Raw genomic sequence first — 21,771 nt, 5'->3', positions numbered from 1 at the left:
TTGATGTAAAATTTAAGACTGAATTAAGACAAGCTGCAGATTGAGATTGAATAATGAGACTAGGGTACGTGAAACTGGGCAGCTCACAAGGGTAGTAGACACTTGTCACATGCACTCTACTACAAAATATAACAACTATTTCCCCATCACATTTTATTATGTCATTATCCTGGGTGCCTCTAGGTTCCATGCAATTTTCCATAGCTACAAAACCCTAAACTGACCTCAACATTCAGTAAGAATTTCATAAGGAGTGTATGCCCCTAGGGATGCAAGGCTTTCTCCAAACCTAATGAATGCATATTTAAAAGATTTCACCAATTTCAGTTAAGATGCATGCCTAAAGTGGCCACTGAGTGTTTAACATATCTTTGCAAACAGCTTTTCTCTGTCCACACATATAAAGGTTTTAAAGATCAGCACTTGGAATTGTTGGAGTAATTTTTAATTCATTAGTGTCTCGGCCTCTCTTTGGTATCAACTTTTATGTGCCTGACATCCCCCAACCCTTGAAAGTGCTCAGTACCACCCGCAGGGTAACCTGTTGTGATATGTGGTATTATCCTGCTTACTTTGATTGAAATCCATTCAGAAACTTTATTTTCAAGGAAATTTGTATTTTATACTTTTGATTTATGATTTAAGAATTAAGAAAATAGCTGAAAAAAACATAAAATATACACATAATAAATATAGTCTAATGTGATATACAATACATCCAAGTGAATACTAAGACAAATATGTGGTCATGTGGAGCAGGGAAAGGGAAGTGGGCTAAAAACATTCAAAGGGAGAAGACAACCCGTATCAAGACCAGATGGGCAGCAGATGGCTACCCCAAGAACACATATACTTAGATTACAATTACACAACATATATATAATTGAATTTAAATAAAAAAATAAGTCTTTGAAGGTAGTTAACAGTCATCTCAAATAAAATGTACACCTTTTCAGAAAGAGAGAAAAGTCATTGTATTTTTTAAGTCACTGTATTTGAAACACTGGAGATTTATACTGTTTATAAATTGAATAAATAACTTGTCAATCTCACAACATAAATCTATAATAAAACTGGGTTAAACATACACATACACACAAAAAAGAATTAAACTGAATAAAAAGAAATATACAGTATGGAAAATGGAAAATACCTTGAATTACGTAATATGAAAGTAACTTTTAATATTTTTAGTAACTTTTAATACTAACTATTATCATTATGCATGTGTGTATAACCCATATTATGTAACCAGGTATATACAGAAAGTCAGTAGATAGTTTTTGATGGTTTTTTTTAAGATTTTATTTATTTATTCATGATAGTCACAGAGAGAGAGAGAGAGAGAGGCAGAGACACAGGCAGAGCGAGAAGCAGGCTCCATGCAGGGAGCCCAACGCAGGACTCGATCCCGGATCTCCAGGATCGCGCCCTGGGCCAAAGGCAGGCGCCAAACCGCTGCACCACCCAGGGATCCCAGTAGATAGTTTTTGATTAAGAAGTTAGATTAATAACTCCAAGCTGTAGTAAGGCCATGCCTTCAGGTCAATGATCTTTACTATTTTTTATTCTCTCCTTTCTTGGTCATCTTCTCCAATCATTTTAACAGACATAAGGGGAAATTTCTCACTTAAAAGCTTATAGTAACCATAACCAATAGTCTCCTAGTGAGAAGGCACCTAAGGCTTTACAGTGTATTTCTTGGTGAGGATTAAATCACATCTAATCTTCAAGCCTATAGGCAGCACTCAATTTATTTTCCTGAAATCGATGGAATAATCTGAGATGGAGAAAAAAATAAAGCAGAGAGAAAGAAAAATGAATGAAGATTTTAAATATGGGGAAAAGGGGAAATTAGGAAAGACATATATGATAAAGAACAAAAAGAAAGAAACCACCAGAAGAAAGAAAAAAAAAAGAGCTGAACAAGGTTCAGAGAGTATTAAATATGGTAGCCAAGGTTTCTGAGAACCCAGGTAAATTAAAGAGAAAGTCAATCTCTCACCTTAAATTCACTGATTCAGGGCTGCTCCTGAATTTGACATTGGGTTGCATTTAAGGAAGGCAAGATGCTTCTGTTACCTGCCCGGTGAGGCTTACAGAGTTTCTGTGGAAATCACACATGATAGTGAATGGAAAGATTGATTGTCTTTTATACTGTACAATGATATAGACAAGTAAAATTTTTACTGGTTTTATGATTTGAGGAATCAAAGCATGTACTAAGCAGGACAAGGAAGCATACAGAACAAACATCAGGCAAGTGAGATTCCGCCCACTGTGTGTTCTCTGTGTGTTCTATCCCACTCTATCTTCTCTGTCCATCATCTGCTACTGAAGGTCACAGTACAGTTATTTCCAAAGGTGGTGTTCTTCTACATGGCAGACTTATCACATGGCTATAGGCTCACATTCAAACACCCAGAGATCATTTCCAAATTTTCATCTCTATATTCTTCAATCCTAAAAATACAAAAAACTCACAGACTGCCTTACACACATGATAGTAGAATGATTAGCAGCTTGGGCTTTAATGGCATCACCACTCCCTTGTTACATGAGCATATCAAAGTTACCTAATCTCTCTGAGCTTCAGTATTCTCATTACTAATGTGGAGATAATACCTCCTTGCAGGGTGTTGTGAGAAATAAATGATATATGTAAACCTGCCTGGCCCAGTACCTACCTACCATACAGGGTAGCACAATAAATTACTATATACGGAAGTGACTACATGAATAACTTTCAAGTACAGAAAATTGTTCCTCAAATTCTGAAACTTCCATTGCTCTACTAAACCTGGTTTTAGGTGAAGCTTTCATATCCACACTTGCATTCAATCACTTAAGCATATTTCCCAAATAACAATTTTTCTCCTTAATGGAAATCAAAGACTAATGAGACTGCCTAAGGGATGCAGGAAGGAGCTTTGTGCTCTAACCAGGGGACCTCTGCTGTCCCCACAATCCAAATCCATAAATTTCAATTTAAAAAAGTAAGTTTTTCTAACCACCACACATAACACTGGATATTTCTCTTGTTGTTAGTGGTAAGAGGAAAGAGAGAACAGAGAAGGAGCCAAGGCAGGTGCTCCAAGGAATTTCTGAAGGCTGTGCCTATCCAGCCTCAAATTTGTGTTGGTCTGCCAGGAAAATAGACTTTTCTTTAAAACTGCCTTTTTCATAAGGCATATAAAATTCTTTAGTTTTTACTTCCACTTTAATTGTACAAGTGGAGAACGCAGAGATAGTTTAGGCATATTATACTCAGATGGTTATTCAAAACCAAAGTATTGATTATGTTCTAGTCCCCATTCTTCTCATTTATTCATTTTGTTAAAGTGGATTTACTTACTAAATATACTTCAGGCATTGCATGATACATGTCATGAAAGTGTAATTGACCCTCTAATATATGAGCAGAGTGGAAAAATATCACTATAGTGATGAGAAAAGGCAGCATAGCAGAGGTGGCAGTTGTATATAGCTTCAAGAGTTGGTAGATATTACAATACACAGAGTCAAAAGAAAAGACATTTCAAGCAGATGATAAAATATGAAAAACAGAAACATTTTTATTTGTTAATGGTGAACCATGCAGATTATCTACAGAATAGATACTGTTTTTGGAGAGTAGAAAAAATAAGAGAAAGATGGTAAAAGTTAATTTTTGCCTAACATTAGGAACTAATATAGATATTTAAGAATTATGAGATAAGTATAGGGAGTCAATAAAGAGGGTGCAAGAAATTGATAATAAGACCGGTAATTAGCGAAAATGCTCCATCTGTAAGTGTAATGGGTCATTTGGAGGAAAGAAATAATGGAGGTAGAAAGTCCTCTACAGAGAATAAAGCAGAAATAAAGCAGATCTGGGGGGCGTATACAGATACACTAAAACTATAAAGTTTTAGCTTTAAGACTCTCAATTTAGAAAATGAAAACATTAAGAAATACACACCAAAAATTGGTGGCTGATTAAAGTTGGAATGAACATGAAGAGCAATGTCAAAGATGACACCAAGATTTGAGCATGGATAGATAGGACAATGGTGGATTCATTTTTTTAAAAGAAAGAAATTGGACATAGAATTTGTGAGAATGGGGAAAATAGATGATCGTATTTATATTAAACAATTGGAGTTTCAGATACTAATGAGATGTACAGGTGGAAATATGAGTCAGGATATGTGGAAAGAAATACAGGTTCAAAATATAATTGTATAGTAATCCATATGAGTAATAACTGAATGTACATGGGTGAAAAATTCCCTAAGGGAAAGAATATATAGGGAAAAAAAGCAAAATCCAACATATAGAAAGTCATAGTAATAATGTGATAACAGACAGAGCCAACAAATTAGGCAAAACAATCACAGAGATAGGAGAACAATCAGCGGTGAGCCAGAGAAGCCAAAATTGAACAGCAAGTCAAAATGAAGGGTGAAAAAAAGAGAAGAAAGGGAGAGAGTAGAGAAATTTTAGAACAGTGGAGAAAATGTGATGATATATATATATATATATATATATATATATATATATATAAATTGAGATACCAATTTACATATATTTTTCTGCTTTGTAAATGGGAAATTTGGCCTGGTGTATCAGAGGCACACATTGTAAATATCAAATGGGTTCATTAACGAATAAATAATATAATGAATGAGAGAATTGTCAAAGAATGGATGAATGAAATAACTCCCCTATTAGGAACTGGATGACAAAGTTTTCAGAGAACCTATGTGCCACTCTGTTATGATACAGACCCTCAATATTCAGCAGCTTGAAATCAGTCAAAGAACTGTAACCACTAGGATGAGGGCAGAGCAGTGGAATGGCAGGTAAAGCAGAAGTTTATGATGGAATGAAGTTTCTGGGCACTGAATAGATGGGTCAGGTGGCCAAGCTGACCATAAATCATAAGCCAAAAAGGAACCCAGAGACTAAAAAAATAACTAAAAGCAAAACAAAACAAATACAAGGTCAGGGGCACATGAGTAGCTCAGCCAATTAAGCATCCAACTCCCGGTTTTGGCTCAGGTCATGATCTCAAGGTCATGAAATCGAGCCACATATCAGGGCTCTGCACTCACTGGGGGAGTCTGCTTGAAGATTCTCTTTTCCTCTCTCCCTCTGCCCCTCCATCCTCCTCTAATAAAACCGATCAATCAAGCATCTTTAAAAAAACACACAAGGTCAAACTGTTGAGAAACTTGGAAAGGAAGATAGTCATATGATAAACTCTGAATATTCTATGATATTCTTCTACAGCTTTATTATTATTCTTTGAGGTCAAATGTACACTTTACCCTACCCATACCCTCAGCTGCCCATACATAGTGACTCTCCTTCACAGGCCTGATTCCTGTTCCATCCTCCTTTTCTAGGATACCAGCAGCAACATGCTATATCTGGTTGACATCATGGTGAGTTGAGAAAAACTTAATTTCTGGAACATAGAAACCTTGGCTTCCTGATTTTATGTCTGTCCCTCCCACTTACCTGTTTTGCCAATAAAATTAATAGCAAATTAAAGATTCAGATAGATTGTAGTTCTCCCCAAATCAAAGGGATCCTATACAGAATCATTACAGACATTCACAAAGAGCTGTTAATAGTCAGAGCAGCAGTTAATTATATCCCCAGAAGGTAGTGACCAAGTGATGCTGCAGAGATCTGGGATTGCCTAACTGAGATCACTTGGCCTGGGGAATTATTGCCTATAGTTGTTTTGGTTTTCCCAGGGTAGTCAAGCACAGAAGCTGTTAATAAGAAAAAATGAGAGGCCTTTAGTTTTCTAACAACAAAGGTGACTTTACCATCTTTTAGAGCAGCTTTAAATCTTTATTTTATGATGGATTCCAGAGCAACATTAAAAAATTTTCCTTAGAAATCTTTAATCTTTTTTATCATTTCTGTCAATTACCTCAATAATATTCAATCTAAACACAGAATAGATTAAAAAGTATGAAGAGGCTAACATGCACATGAGAAAATGCTCTGCATCACTAGTCATCAGGGAAATACAAATCCAAACCACAATGAGATACCACCTCACCAGTGAGAATGGGGAAAATTAACAAGGCAGGAAACCACAAATGTTGGAGAGGATGCGGAGAAAAGGGAACCCCCTTACACTGTTGGTGGGAATGTGAACTGGTGCAGCCACTCTGGAAAACTGTGTGGAGGTTCCTCAAAGAGTTAAAAATAGACCTGCCCTATGACCCAGCAATTGCACTGTTGGGGATTTACTCCAAAGATTCAGATGCAATGAAATGCCGGGACACCTGCACCCCGATGTTTATTTTTTTTAATTTTTTTAATTTTTATTTTTTATGATAGTCACAGAGAGAGACAGAGAGAGAGAGAGAGAGAGAGAGACAGGCAGAGGGAGAAGCAGGCTCCATGCACCGGGAGCCCGACGTGGGATTCGATCCCAGGTCTCCAGGATCGCGCCCTGGGCCAAAAGCAAGCGCCAAACCGCTGCGCCACCCAGGGATCCCATGCACCCCGATGTTTCTAGCAGCAATGTCCACAATAGCCAAACTGTGGAAGGAGCCTCGGTGTCCATCGAAAGATGAATGGATAAAGAAGCTGTGGTCTATGTATACAATGGAATGTTACTCAGCCATTAGAAATGACAAATACCCACCATTTGCTTCAACGTGGATGGAACTGGGGGGTATTATGCTGAGTGAAGAAAGTCAATTGGAGAAGGACAAACATTATATGGTCTCATTCATTTGGGGAATATAAATAATAGTGAAAGGGAATAGAAGGGAAGGGAGAAGAAATGTGTGGGAAATATCAGAAAGGGAGACAGAACATGAAGACTCCTAACTCTGGGAAACGAACTAGGGGTGGTGGAAGGGGAGGAGGGCAGGGGGTGGGGGTGAATGAGTGACGGGCACTGACGGGGGCACTTGATGGGATGAGCACTGGGTGTTATTCTGTATGTTGGCAAATTGAACACCAATAAAAAATAAATTTATTATAAAAAAATAAAAAATAAAAAAATAAAAAGTATGAAGAATAATACACGGAGATAAAACCATATTATATTGCATGAAAAAAGTAGAATATATAAGGAAATAAGATTTAAATTGACTTCAAATATAACACTTTTTTACATATTCTACTGAATCCTCGCAACCACACTGTGAAGCACATGTTGCCACCTAACCTCAAATTATTTCTCATCTAAAATTACACAGATATTAAAAACTAGGTCTATATATGAATTTAGGACAGTCTCCAAATTTTCTTCTCTTTCTCCTATAGCTAACTTCCTTAAATTATTGAAAAGTCAATGTTACACAACACATTCATGAAGCACATATAATCTTGAATCCAAATTTCAGGCAAGTACAACAGCAAAAATATATTATGTTATCCTCAATTATGTAAATAAATTCAGATTTCCAGACTAAGAGTCCAAACTTAAGAGATGCTTCTTTCCTCTTCCTTTACAGCGGAAGAAACATAAATGTAAACCCCATCCCTAGAAAGGGTAGGAAATCTATCTACAATTCCAAACCACAATACATGAAAAGAAAAATTGTACAATAAAAATTGAAACAGGACAAGAGTGAACACCAAAATAAAAATCATGCCTCCTAAGATCTTGAGCTAGTCACTAAGCTCAGCAGTCTCAAAAAGAGGTGGATACACTTAAAACAAAACCAGCGATATTTGCTTTGAACAGAAATATAGCAGTGTGTGAACAGTCACTCCAGAGAGTGACCAAGGAAAGGAACTTTAAGGGAAAGACACAGGTATAGCAACTCCAAATAAGTAGGCCATGTGTGATGGAATGAAAGAAAAATCAAGGCAAGGGGAGATGAGAAGCAGTGAAACATTAACTATTTCCAATATGTAAAGAGATGAAAAAGATAAATCAGGAGCATCTGGGTGGCTCAATGGTTGAGTGTCTGCCTTTGCCTCAGGTCATGATCCAGGGGTCCTGGGATCCAGTCCCGAGTCTCATATCAGGCTCCTCACAGGAATCCTGCTTCACCCTCTGCCTGTGTCTGCCTCTCTCACTGTGCCTCTCATGAATAAATAAATAAGATTTTTAAAAATTAAAAATAAAATGATAAGTCATAGGACATATGACCAAAATTAACAAATATAGCCGCTCTGAGCCAGTAGTTAACCCTGGAATCCAGGAGAGAGTCATTCCAAAAGGTAAAAGGTGATTTGGAGACATTCCAAACTCAGCTGCCTTGGACCATACCTCAATAAAACTCTTAGTTCCTCCTCCCATAGTATCCTTTCACATTTCTGGTATATTAAAATAATAACAATAATAACATATTATAATTTCATTATAAAATAAAGCAGGTGATGACATATAGGAAAATACTTCAAGAAGAAAGAAAAGGGGGACTGCTGGATGGCTCAGGGGTTGAGCGTCTGCATTTAGCTCAGGGCGTGACCCTGGGGTCCTGGGATCAAGTCCTGCATCGCGCTCCCTGCAGGGAGCCTACTTCTCCTTATGCCTGTGTCTCTGCCTCTCTCTCTCTCTGTGTCTATCATGAATAAATAAATAAAATCTTTTAAAAAAAGAAGAAAGAAAAGGTAAATGACACAAGGTATATATCATACACATAATATAAACTTATATACCATGAGGTAGTTAAAGTTATAAGCAAAATTCTCTATGAATTTTTAAAGATATAACTTCTTTCAAAATGACAAAATATATATGAGTTATGCAAAGAAATAAATGACAGAAAATATGAAGTGATGAAAAATAAATTGGAGAAATTCAAGAAATACAGGCATACCTCATTGTATTGTGCTTTGCTTTATTGCACTGTGCAGATAGTGCTTTTTTTTACAAATTGAAGTTCTGTGGCAACCCTATTTTGAGCAAGTCTATTAATGCCATTTTTCTGACAATATTTGCTTACTCCATGTCTCTATGTCACATTTAGGTATGATCACAATATTTGAAACTTTTTCATTGTTATTGCATTTGTCAGGGAGCTCTGTGATCACTTACCTTTGCTGTTACTACTGTAATTGTTTTGGGGCACCACAAGCCACATCCATATAAGACAGCAAATTTAATCAATAAATGTGTATGTTCTGACTTCTCTACCAACTGGCTATTCCCCATCTCTATTCCTTTCTTTGGGCCTCCCTATTCCCTAGACACGCTATTGAATTAGGCCAATTAATGACCTTACAATAGCCTCTAAATGTTCAAATAAAAGCAAGAGTCACATGTCTCTCACTTTAAATCAAAAAGTAGAAATGCTTAAGCTTAGTGAGGAAGGCATGTCAAAAGCTAAGACAAGCTAAAACTTTGGCCTCTTACACCAAACAGCTAAGTTGTGAATGCAAAGGAAAAGTTCTTGAAGGAAATGAAATGCACTACTCCAGTGAACATACAAATGATAAGAAAGCAAAATAGTCTTATTGCTAATATGGAGAAAGTTCTAGTGGTCTGGATAGAACAAGCCAGCCAAAACATTCCCTTAATTAAATGCCTAATCCAGAGGAAGGCCCTAGCTCTCTTTATTCTATGAAGAGTGAGAGAGATGAGGAAGCTAGATAAGAAATTTTGAAGCTAGCAAGGAAAGCAGCCAAGGAATAAAGAGAAAAACAATTAAAAGATCATGAGGAAAGGTTAAGGGGAAAAAATGAGAGCCTCAGAAGGAAAAATCTATGTTTAATTGGAGTTCCAGAAGGTGCCAAAAGGGACAGAGGACCAGAAAGTGTATTTGAACAAATCATAGCTGAGAACTAACCTAAATTGGGGAGGGAAACTGGCATTCAGATCCAGGATACAGAGAGATACCCCCTTAAAATCAATAAAACCAGTTCAACACCTCGACATTTAATAGTGAAACTTGCAAATTCCAAAATTAAAGAGAAAATCCTTAAAGCAGCAAGAGACAAGACATCCCTAACTTACAATGGGGAGAAATATTAGATTAACAGCATACCTCTCCACAGAGACCTGGAAGGCCAGAAAGGGATGGCAGGATATTTTCAGGGTCCTAAATGAGAAGAATATGCAGCCAAGAATACTTTATCCAGCAAGGCTCTCATTCAGAATAGAAGGAGAGATAAAGAGCTTCCAAGAGAGGCAGAAATTGAAAGAATATGTGACCACCAAATCAGCTCTGCAAGAAATATTAAGGGGGACTCTGCAAAAGAAAGAGGAAGCCCAAAGAAATAATCCACTAAAACAGAGACTGAATAGGTATCATGATGACACTAAATTCGTATCTTTCAATAGTAACTCTGAATGTGAATGGGATCAATGATCCCATCAAAACGTGCAGGGTTTCAGACTGGATAAAAAAGGAAGACCCATCATTTTGCTGCGTACAAGAGACTCATTTTAGACCTAAGGACTCCTGCAGCCTGAAAATGAAAGGTTGGAGAACCTTTCAAATGGTCCTCAAAAGAAAACAGGGGTAGCAATCCTCAATCAGATAAAGTTTATCCCAGAGACTGTAGTAAGAGATGAAGAGGAACACTATATCATACTTAAAGAATCTATCCAACAAGAGGACCTAACAATCATGAATATTTATGCCCCAAATGTGGGAGCTGCCAAGTATATCAATCAATTAATAACCAAAGTAAACACATAGATAATAATACATTATACTAGGAGACTTCGACACGATGCTTTCTGCAAATGACAGATATTATAAGCAAAACATCTCCAAAGAAACCAGACCTTTAAATGATACGCTGGACCAGATGGATTTCACAGATATTTACAGAACTTTACATCCAAACATAACTGAAAACACATTCTTCTCAAGTGCACATGGAACTTTCTCCAGAGTAGACCACGTACTGGGTCACAAATCGGGTCTTAACCAATACCAAAAGATTGGGATTGTCCCCTGCATATTTTCAGACCATAATGCTTTGAAATTTGAACTCAATCATAAGAAGAAATTTGGAAGGAATTCAAATATGTGGAAGTTAAAGATCATCCTGCTAAAAGATGAAAGGGTCAACCAGGAAATTAGAGAAGAATTAAAAAGATTCATGGAAACTAATGAGTTTGAAGATACAACTGTTCAAAATCTTAGGGATTCAGCAAAAGCAGTCCGAAGAGGGAAATACATTGCAATACAAGCATCCCTCAAAATATCAGAAAAAACTCAAATATACAAGCTAACCTTGCACCTAAAGGAACTGGAGAAAGAACAGCAAATAAAACCTACACCCAGCAGAAGACAGTTGATAAAGATTCGAGCAGAACTCAATGAAATAGAGACCTGAAGAACTGTACAACAGATCAAAAAAAACCAGGAGTTGGTTCTTTGAAAGAGTTAATAAAATAGATAAACCATTAGCCAGCCTTATTAAAAACAAAAGAGAAAAGACTCTAATAAAATCACGAATGAAAAGGAGAGATCACAACCAATACCAAGGAAATACAAACAATTTTAAAAACATATTATGAGTAGCTATGAATCAATAAATTAGGCAATCTAGAAGAAATGGATGCATTTCTGGAAAACCACAAACTACCAAAACCGGACCAGGAAGAAAAGGAAAACCTGAACAGGCCAATAACCAGGGAGGAAATTGAAGCAGTCATCAAACACCTCCTAAGACACAAAAGTCCAGGGCCAGATGGCTTCCCAGGGGAATTCTATCAAATGCTTGAAGAAACCATCCCTATTCTACTAAAGCTGTTTGGAAAGATAGAAAGAGATGGAGTACTTCCAAAGTCCTTCTATGAGGCCAGTATCACCTTCATTCCAAAACTAAAAGACCCCATCAAAAGGAGAATTATAGAGCAATATCCCTGATGAACATGGATACAAAAATTCTCATCAAGATACTAGTCAATAGGATCCAACAGTACATTAAGAAGATTATTCACTATGACCAAGTGGGATTTATCCCCGGGATGCAAAGCTGGTTCAACACTCGTGAAGCAATCAACATGATAGATCACATCAACAAGAGAAAATACAAGAACCATACGATCCTCTTAAGAGATGCAGAGAAAGCATTTGACAAAATACAGTATCCATTCCTCATCAAAACTCTTCAGAGTGCAGGGATAGAGGGAACATTCCTCAGCATCTTAAAAGCCATCTACGAAAAGCCCACAACAAATATCATTCTCAATGGGGAAACCCTGGGAGCCTTTCCCCTAAGAACAGGAACACGACAGGGATGCCCACTCTCACACTGCTATTCAACATAGTACGAGAAGTCCTAGCCTCGGCAATCAGGCAACAAAAAGAAAGAAAAGGCATTCAAATTGGCAAAGAAGAAGTCAAACTCTCCCTCTTTGCAGATGACATGATACTGTACTTAGAAAACCCAAAAGACTCCACCCCAAGATTGCTAGAACTCCTACAGCAATTCGGCAGTGTGGCAGAATACAAAATCAATGCCTAGAAATCAGTGGCATTTCTATACACGAAAAATGAGACTGAAGAAAGAGAAATTAAGGAGTCAATCCCATTTACAATTGCACCCAAAAGCATAAGATACCTAGGAATAAACCTAACCAAAGAGGTAAAGGATCTATACCCTAAAAACTACAGAATACTTCTGAAAGAAATTGAGGATGACACAAAGAGATGGAAAAATATTCCATGCTCATGGATTGGAAGAATTAATATTGTGAAAATGTCTATGCTACCCAGGGCAATTTACACTTTTAATTCAATCCCTATCAAAATAACATGGACTTTCTTCAGAGAGTTGGGACAATCATCTTAAGATTTCTGTGGAATCAGAAAGGATCCCGAATAGCCAGGGGAATATTAAAAAAGAAAACCAGAGCTGGGGGTTTCACAAGGCCAGATTTCAAAGTGTGCTACACAGCTGTGATGATCAAGCCAGTGTGGTACTGGCACAAAAATAGACACATAGACCAATGGAACAGAATAGAGAACCCAGAAATGGGCCCTCAACAATATGGTCAACTAATATTTGACAAACCAGGAAAGACTATCCACTGGAAAAAAGACAGTCTCTTCAATAAATGGTGCTGGGATAATTGGATATCCACATGCAGAAGAATGAAACTAGACCATACTCTTACACCAGACACAAAGATAAACTCAAAAGGGATGAAAGATCTAAATGTGAGACAAGAATCCATCAAAGTCCTAGAGGAGAACACAGGATGGGGTCACAGCAACTTCTTATAAGATACATGTATGAAGGCAAGGGGAACACAAGCAGAAATGAACTATTGGGACTTCATCAAGATAAAAAGCTTCTGCACAGCAAGAGAACCAGTCAACAAAACTAAAAGACAACCTACAGAATGGGAAAAGAGATTTGCAAATGACATATCAGATAAAGGGCTAGTATCCAAGATCTATAAAGAACTTAGTAAACTCAACAGCAAAGAAACAAACAATCCAATCATAAAATGGCAAAAGACATGAACAGAAATTTTGCCAAAGAAAACATACACATGGCCTACAAGCACATGAGAAAACGCACCGCCTCACACCAGTGAGAATGGTGAAAATTTACAAGACAGGAAACAACAAATGTTGGAGAGGATGTCAGAAAGGGGAACCCTCTTGCACTGTTGGTGGGAATGTGAACTGGTGCAGCCACTCTGGAAAACTGTGTGGAGGTTCCTCAAAGAGTTAAAAATAGAACTACCCTACAACCCAGCAATTGCACTGCTGGGGATTTACCCCAAAGATACAGAGGCAGTGAAATGCCAGAACACCTGCACCCCAATGTTTATAGCAGCAATGTCCTCAATAGCAAACTGTGGAAGGAGCCTCAGTGTCCGTCAACAGATGAATGGATAAAGAAGATGGGGTATATGTATACAATGGAATATTACTCAGCCATTATAAAATACAAATACCCACCATTTGCTTCAATGTGGATGGAACTGGAGGGTATTACGCTCAGTAAAGTAAGTCAATCAAAGAAGGACAAACAGTATATGGTCTCATTTATTTTGGGAATATAAAAAATAGTGAAAGGGAAAAAAGGGAAAGGAGAGAAAATGAGTGGGAAATATCAGTGAGAGTGACAGAACATGAGAGACCCCTAACTCTGGGAAATGAACAATGTGTGGTGTAAAGGGAGGTGGGCAGGTGGTTGAAGTGACTGGGTGATGGGCACTGAGGGGGGCACTTGACGGGATGAGCACTGGGTCTTATGCTATATGTTGGCATATCAAACTCCAATAAAAAATATATACAAAAAATATGTCTTCTTTCAGAAGAAGATACCATCTAGGATTTTCATAGCTAGAGAAGAGAAGTCTATACTTGGCTTCAATGCTTCAAAGGAGAAACTGACTCTCTCATTATGGCCTAATGCAGCTGGTGACTGAAGCTGAAGCCAATGTTCATTTACCATTCTAAAAATCCTAAGGCCCTCAAGAATTATGCTAGAACTACTCTTCCTGTGCTCTATAAATGCATCAACAAATCCTGGATGATGGCATATCTGTTTACAACATGCTTTACTAAATATTTTGACCCTGTGGTTGAATAACTACTGCTCAAGGAAAAAGATTCCTTCAAAATAGAATCGCTCATTGACAATGCACCTGTTCACCCAAAAACTTGGATGGAGATATACAATGAAATGTTTTCATACCTGCTGACACAATATTCATTCTGCAGCCAATGGATCAAGGAGCAATTTTGACTTTCAAGTCATATTATTTAAGAAATACATTTCATAGGGCTATAGCTGCCATAAATAGTGAATTTCCTGATGGATCTGTGTAAAGTCAATTGAAAACCTTCTGAAAAGGATCCACCATTCTAGGTGCCATTAAGAATATTCATGATTCATGAGAAGGGGTCAAAAACAACAACATGAACAAGACTTTGAAAGAAGTTGACTCCAGTTCTCATGGATGACTTTGAGGGGGCTTCCATGGAGAAAGTAACTGCAGATGTGTGGAAAGAGCAACAGAACTAGAATAAAAGGAGTCTGAAGGTATGAGTGAATTGCTGCAATCTTGTGATATAACATTAATGGATGAGCACCTGATTCTTAGAGATGACCAAAGAAAATGGTTTCTTGAGAATCAAATCGAATCCTGGTGAAGATACTGTGAAGATTGTTAAAATGACAACAAAATATTTAGAATATTTCACAAACTTAGTTGATAAAGCAGTGGCAGAGTTTGAGAGGTTTAACTCTAATTTTGAAAGAAGTATTGTAAGTGAAATGCTATCAAACAGCAGCACATGCTGCAGAGAAATCATTCATGAAAGGAAGAGTCAATTGTAATAAACATCATCTTATTGTAAGAAATCGCCACAGAAACCCCAACCTTCATTGACCACCACCAAAGTCAGTCAGCAGCCATCAATATCAAGATAAGACCCTCTACTGGCAAAAAGATTATGATTCATTGAAAGTTCAGATAATGGTTCGTATTATTTAGCAAAAACATATTTTTAAATTAAAGTAAGGTTTTTTAGATGGGTTTTTAAATGGCTTTCTAGATGTAATGTATTATACACTTAATAGGCTAAATATAGTGTAAACATAACTTTTATATGCACCGGGAAACCAAAAAATTCATTTGACCCACTTTATTGCAATATTTGCTTTATTGAAGTAAATCTAAAGCAACCTACAAAATCTCTGAGGTACGCCTGTAAATAAAAAGTCATAACAGAAACATAAGTCGTTATAAGAAGAAAAAAAAGTGTGGACTTAAATATCCTGAGAAAAATGAAATATAAAAGCCAAAGAGCTTAAAAGAATTAGAGAAAAAATAAAGATTAAAATAAGATCTAAGAAATGAAAAATTAGTGTTCTTTATAAGTTCACTATATTTGGTAAAGAAAAACGTTCAAAAGAAAACTTTCCCAAATGAAAGAAGTATTGAACCAACAGTCTAAAGAGACTGTTATGACCCAGAGAAAAAATGTTACTGTATGGGTCACATCAAGGCCAATCCAGCTGAAGTGTATCAGACTCCACGTGTACAAAATAAACATTCTACAAAATAACAAAAATAAACAAATAAGCAAAACTCTTAGGAAATAGAGTTCCCATGAGGTCTTATTATCGAAAACGAAATATTAAAAGAATTAAACTCCACTAATCAAAAGTGAGGGGATGACATACTGAATTATGAGGCCTAATATTAAACAATTCTGGGGATTATGATTAAAGAACATGTTATTTATACATGATAGTATTAAAGAATAATTATGCTTAAAAAGTTTTTTTTTAATTCTACTGAAAAACTCTGGTTTTCTCACCTTCACAGTGGTAGAGAATCAACAGATATTTTATGGGTAATTAAGCATGATATTAAAGTATAAAGATAATGATTGGAAGAACTAAAAATACTAGAACCAAATAAAATTAGTGAAAGGAGAGAGGGAAGTGGGGTAAGGGTTAAAGTTTATATCTTTCCTCAGATTTATAATACTTTTCCCCACTATGTGGCTTGTCACTTCATTAACAAAGTAGAAATTTTTAATTTTGATGAAGCACAATATGTCAGCTTTTTTGTTTTATGTTTTTGGTGTCATATCTTAGAAATATTTACTACACTAAGGTCACAAAGTCTTTTTCAATATTTTTCTCCTAGAAGTTTCATAGTTTTAGATTTTAACATTTAGATCTACAATTCATTGTGAGTTAATTTTGTGTAAGATGTAAGGTATAGATTGAGTTTCAATGTTTGCATATAAATGTTTGTTTTAGGACAATTTGTTGAAAAGACTACCTGTTCTCCATTGAATTGTATTTGTGCATGTGTGGGTCTATTCCTTGAGGTCTTTTTTATGTTATACTGATCTACGTGTATTTCATAAAATTTTAACTTGTTCTTTTTTAAACTGCTTTTGGCTGTTCTTGTTCCTTTGCATTTCCATACAAATTTTAGAATCAGTCTATTGATATCTTCAAAAATTTGATGGTATTTTCACTGGGGTTTTGTTGAATCTGAAGATCATATTGGGAAAAATGTGACATATTAACTATATTGAATGTTCAATTTATGATTTATTTATACTCTGATTTATTTCATTAATGTTTTATAATTATCAAAGTGTATATATATTCTGTTATATTCATATTTAGGTGTTTCATGTTTATAAATGCTATCACAAACAGCATCTTTAAATATTTTTATTTACAACTGTATATTTCTAGTACATAGAAATACAATTGAATTTTATATATTGACTTGAAGTCTGTGGCCTTCGCTTATCAGTTTTTGGAGCTTGTCTTACAGAATCTTTAGAATTTACGATATAGAAAATAGTCATGTGTTTGGCACATGGAGGAAGTTTTATATTTCTTCCTTTCAAAATTACACATCTTTTCTTTCTCTTGCTTTTCTCACCAGCTGGCTTTTCACTGGCTTTTCATTATGATCTGATGATCATAGTCATGAGAAGGTACATCTTTACCTTGTTCCCAATAATAGGATAAAAGTATTCAGCCCTTTACCAGTGAGTATGATATTACCTCTACGTTGATGATGCCTTTAATCAGATTAAGGAAATTCCCTTCTACTTTTGTTTCCTGAGAGTTTTTGTCATGAATGGCTATCTAATTTTGTCAAATGTTTTCTCTGCATCTATTAAGATGATCATGTAGTCTTACTTTTTTTAGTCTGTCAATTGATAAGTGTTGAGCCAGGCTTCCACAACTTGGATAACCCCTTCTTAGTATAATGTACTTATTCTTTTTATACATGTCCAATTTTAATTTCCTAATCATTTTTGAGCATTTTTGTGTCTATGCTCATGGTAGATATTGGTCTACAGTTTCCTTTCTTGTAATGTATTTGTACAGTTTTGATATCAGAGTAATGTTGATCCCATATACTGAGTTGCTAAGTGTTCCCTCCTTTAGTATTTTCTGAAAAAAATATTGTGTAAAATAAAATATATTTCCTAAGTATCTGATAGAATTTGCCATTGAAATCATCTGAACCTAGACTTTTCTTTATTGGAAGGTTTTAAACTAGGAATTCCATTTCCTTAACTAATATAAGACTATTCAAATTATTTATTTCTTCTCAATTCAACTTGAATATTTCCTTTCAAGAATCAAAACATTTAAGTTGTTAAAATTATGGGTATAAATTACCTTAGTATCTCACTATTATCTTTTTGATGTCTAGAATATACAGTGAGGCCACATCTTTCACATCTCCTAATAATAATTCAGTATTCTTTTTCTTGATTAATCTGATTACAGAGTTTTCAATTTTATTGCTATTTTCCAAAGCCTTTTGGTTTCAATGTTATTACTTGATTATTTTTCTTTAAATTCAATTGATTAACATATAGTATATTATTAGTTTCAGATCTTTCTATTTTCAAAACTTTTTCTTTAATCATTATTGTTTCTATTCTTCTGCTTATCTGTATTTAATTTTTTTTTAAAGATTTTATTTATTCATAGAGACACAGTTAGAGAGAGAGAGGCAGAGACACAGGCAGAGGGAGAAGCAGGCTCCATGCAGGGAGCCCGACGTGGGACTTGATACAGGGTCTCCAGGATCACTCCCTGGGCTGCAGGTGGCGCTAAACCGCTGCGCCGCCAGGGTTGCCCTCTATTTAATTTAATCTTGTTCTATTTTCTCATGGTGAAACATTAGAGTACTGATTTAACAAGTTCCTTATTTTCTAATATTAGTATTTTTAAAAACCTCTCCCTAAGCATTGCTCTAACTGTAACCAGAAATTTTGATGTTGTATTTTTATTTTCCTTGACTCAAATATTTTCAAATTTCCCTTATGATTTCCTTTCCTACTTATGTATTATTTAAAGTGTGTTGCTTATTTTCCAAATATAGGGGATTTTCCTAGATATAGTTTTATTTATTTTTAATTTAATTCTGTTGTTGCCAGAGAATGATTTGGTATGATTTCATTTTTTAAAATTCTGGTAACATCTGCTTTATGGTTTAGAATATAATGTCTTTGTGAATAATGCATATACACTTGGGGGGGGATGTATATTCTGCTGTTGTTAAATAGATTTTTCTAGAAATGATTATTGGATCCAGTTGGTAAGAGTGTTACATAGGTCTTCTGTATCATCAGTTATTTCTCTGCATATGTTTTCTATCAAATTACTGAGAGTTATAAGTCTCCCAGTATAAGTGTGGATTTGTCTATTTTTCTTTTCAATTCTATCAGTTTTTATCTCATGTATTTTATAGCTCTATCATTTAGGGCATGCGCATTTATGATTTTTATGTCTTCCTGGTAAACTGACCATTTCTATAATTTTGTTATGTCCATCTTCATTCCTAGTAACTTTCTTTGTTTTAAATTCTACTGTTATTTATTAATATAACTCCCATTTTCTTTTTACTAGCTTTTGAATGACATATTGTCCATCTTTTTACTTTTAACATAATTATGTCTTTATATTTAAAGTGGGTTTATTGTAGATAGCATATATTTCTTTTTTCAATCTGACAATAGTTGTCTTTTTTTAAAGATTTTATTTATTTATTCATGAGAAACACAGAGAGAGAGGCATAGAGAGACATAAGCAGAGGGAGAAGCAGGCTCCATGCAGGAAGCCTGATGTGGGACTCGATCCCGGGACTCCAGGATCATGCCCTGAGCCAAAGGCAGATGCCCCACTGCTGAGCCACCCAAGCACCCCAGTAGTTGTCTTTAATTGGTATGTAACCTTCTATATTTAATGAAGTTATTAACATGCTCATTTAGGTCTACCATCTTATCATTTGTTTTTGGTTTGCTCCTCCCATTTTTGCTCTTTATCTTTTCCTGCCTCCTTTTTGGGTTATTTGAATATGTTTTATAATTTGACTTAAATTTTTATACTGAGTTTTTTTTTTTTTTTACTATATCTATGTTACTGTTGCTGCTGCTGTTTAGTTGTACTCTGGAGATTATAATACATATACCTAATATTTCCCAGTCCACTTAGATTTAATATTTTACCAGTTGAAGCAAAATGTAAAAGACCTACCATAACAGTTCTCCATATACTCCCCATTTTATGTTATGGTTGTCATATGTATTATATCTACAAATATACAAATCCCTTGATCTGAATATCCCACTTGTGAAAATCCCATGATTCAATGTTATAATTTTTACCTCTAACATTCATACATCTTTTAGTGAAATTAAGAGGAATATAATAATCTATATTTGCTAGAGCTTTACCATTCCTGTTCTTCCTGAAATTCCACTCTCTTCTGTCTTTTATGGACTTTTTTCTGAGTAATCCATTAACATTTATATCCCTTCTATATAATGTATCTTCTTTTCTCAGGCTTCTTTCAGGATTTGTTTTTCTTTTGTCTGTAGTTTTGTGAAGTTTCACTGTAATGATTCTGGGCATGTTTTTCTTTGAGCATATCCTGCTTCATTTTACTGACCTTTTTAAGTCTGTAAGTTTATGCCCTTCAATATATTTGGGAAACTTTCAATCATTATTTCTTCAAACATTTTCTCTATACTAATCTCTGTCTCCTCTTCCTCTGGGACACCATGAAAAGAATGGTAGCCCTTTTCATATTGTTCTCAGGTCTCTGAGAATCTGTTCATTTCTTTCTAAATCTTTTTAATCTGTGTTCTTCAGAGTGGATCATTTCTACTGATTTATCTTGAAATTCACTGTCACTTTCTTTTATCATCTTCATCTGTCATTGATCCTATCCTGCAAATTTTCATTTCAAATATTATATCTTAAAATTCTAACGTTTTCATATAATTTCTGTTTATAGCTTCTATACCTCTGTTAAGAAACTTTCTATTTAAGGCATCTTTTTATCTTTCCTCATAAATCATTATAATGATAGTTGCTATGAATTATTTGTCAGTTCTAGTATCTTGGTAGTCTTGGGGCATCTGCTGATTATCTATTCCCTTGGGAACTGATCACATTTTCCTCATTCTTATATATCAAGTAATTTTAGATTTTATCTCAGACATTTTGATTTCATGTTGTGAAACTCTGGGTAATGTGGAATCCTCTGGAAAACTTTGTGTTGCTCTTTGCTTCTCCTAGTAGGCAACAAATTAGATTCAGATCTTACATTCTGTTGCACCATATGTTGGTAGTAGTTCCAACATCAGTTCTGTTTTCAAAGCATTTGCTATGCTACTTTGAGTCAGTCCCACTCATGAGATACCCATTGGTTTGCCTGGGATTCTGGTACTGGTTTATACCATAGAGAAATTCTCAAAAGTCTTATTATCCCACTTTAATTCTGCATCAAATGTGCACAGATCAGGATATGTGCTGCTGAATACACTGAATTAGGGGATCTCTTTCTCCAAGTTGTTCATCCATCCAAGAATCTTCATATAATCTTTGACTTGTAGGGCCTATTTTCATCATCTGACCAGAAATATGGGGTTTCCTTTAGGCTTTCAGCTGCTTGAATTCTGCTGAGCTGCAGCTCCATAACTAGGTCCTTTCCTCAGGTAATATGGCATGATAAAAGAGGCAAGAAAAAATATGAAAAATTTATTTCATACACTTTAGACCACAGAAGTCCCTCTCTCAACTCTTTTTCCAAAAGAATGGGGAATCTCTCAGAGTCTTAGCTATCTGCTACATTGCCATTACTCTGCAACAAGAGCTGCCTTAGAATAGGGAAGAAAAAAAAAAAGAATAGGGAAGAAAGAGAAAATAGGGAAGAAAAAAACCTTTCCTTTATACTCACCAGTTTGCAAGGACCAGTTTTCCCCATTCCCTGGCCAGAAGTCTTGATTTTCACTTAGCATTTTTTTTCTGCCTGTATCATAGCAACCACAGGTCTGCATTTGGGATTTGTTCTCAATAACAAGCCATGAG

At 35.6% G+C, this 21,771-nt stretch overlaps 1 long non-coding RNA gene across 2 annotated transcripts in view; it reads right to left on the bottom strand.

Moving 5' to 3' along the window:
- Positions 1 to 2,003: 2,003 nt before the first annotated feature.
- The window catches only part of LOC140622546 (uncharacterized), a 51,538-nt gene continuing 31,770 nt past the window's right edge, over positions 2,004 to 21,771 (bottom strand). For both annotated transcript variants that reach the window (XR_012022284.1, XR_012022285.1), the window contains exon 3: positions 2,004 to 2,107. This is a non-coding gene — a long non-coding RNA (uncharacterized lncRNA). The remainder of the gene's footprint in view (positions 2,108 to 21,771) is intronic.

The sequence above is a fragment of the Canis lupus genome, chromosome 32 (genome assembly GCF_048164855.1).
Source record: "Canis lupus baileyi chromosome 32, mCanLup2.hap1, whole genome shotgun sequence".
Taxonomy (NCBI): Eukaryota; Metazoa; Chordata; class Mammalia; order Carnivora; family Canidae; genus Canis; species Canis lupus.
Note: the sequence above shows the minus strand (reverse complement) of the source record. Positions and strands in the feature narration are given on the sequence as shown.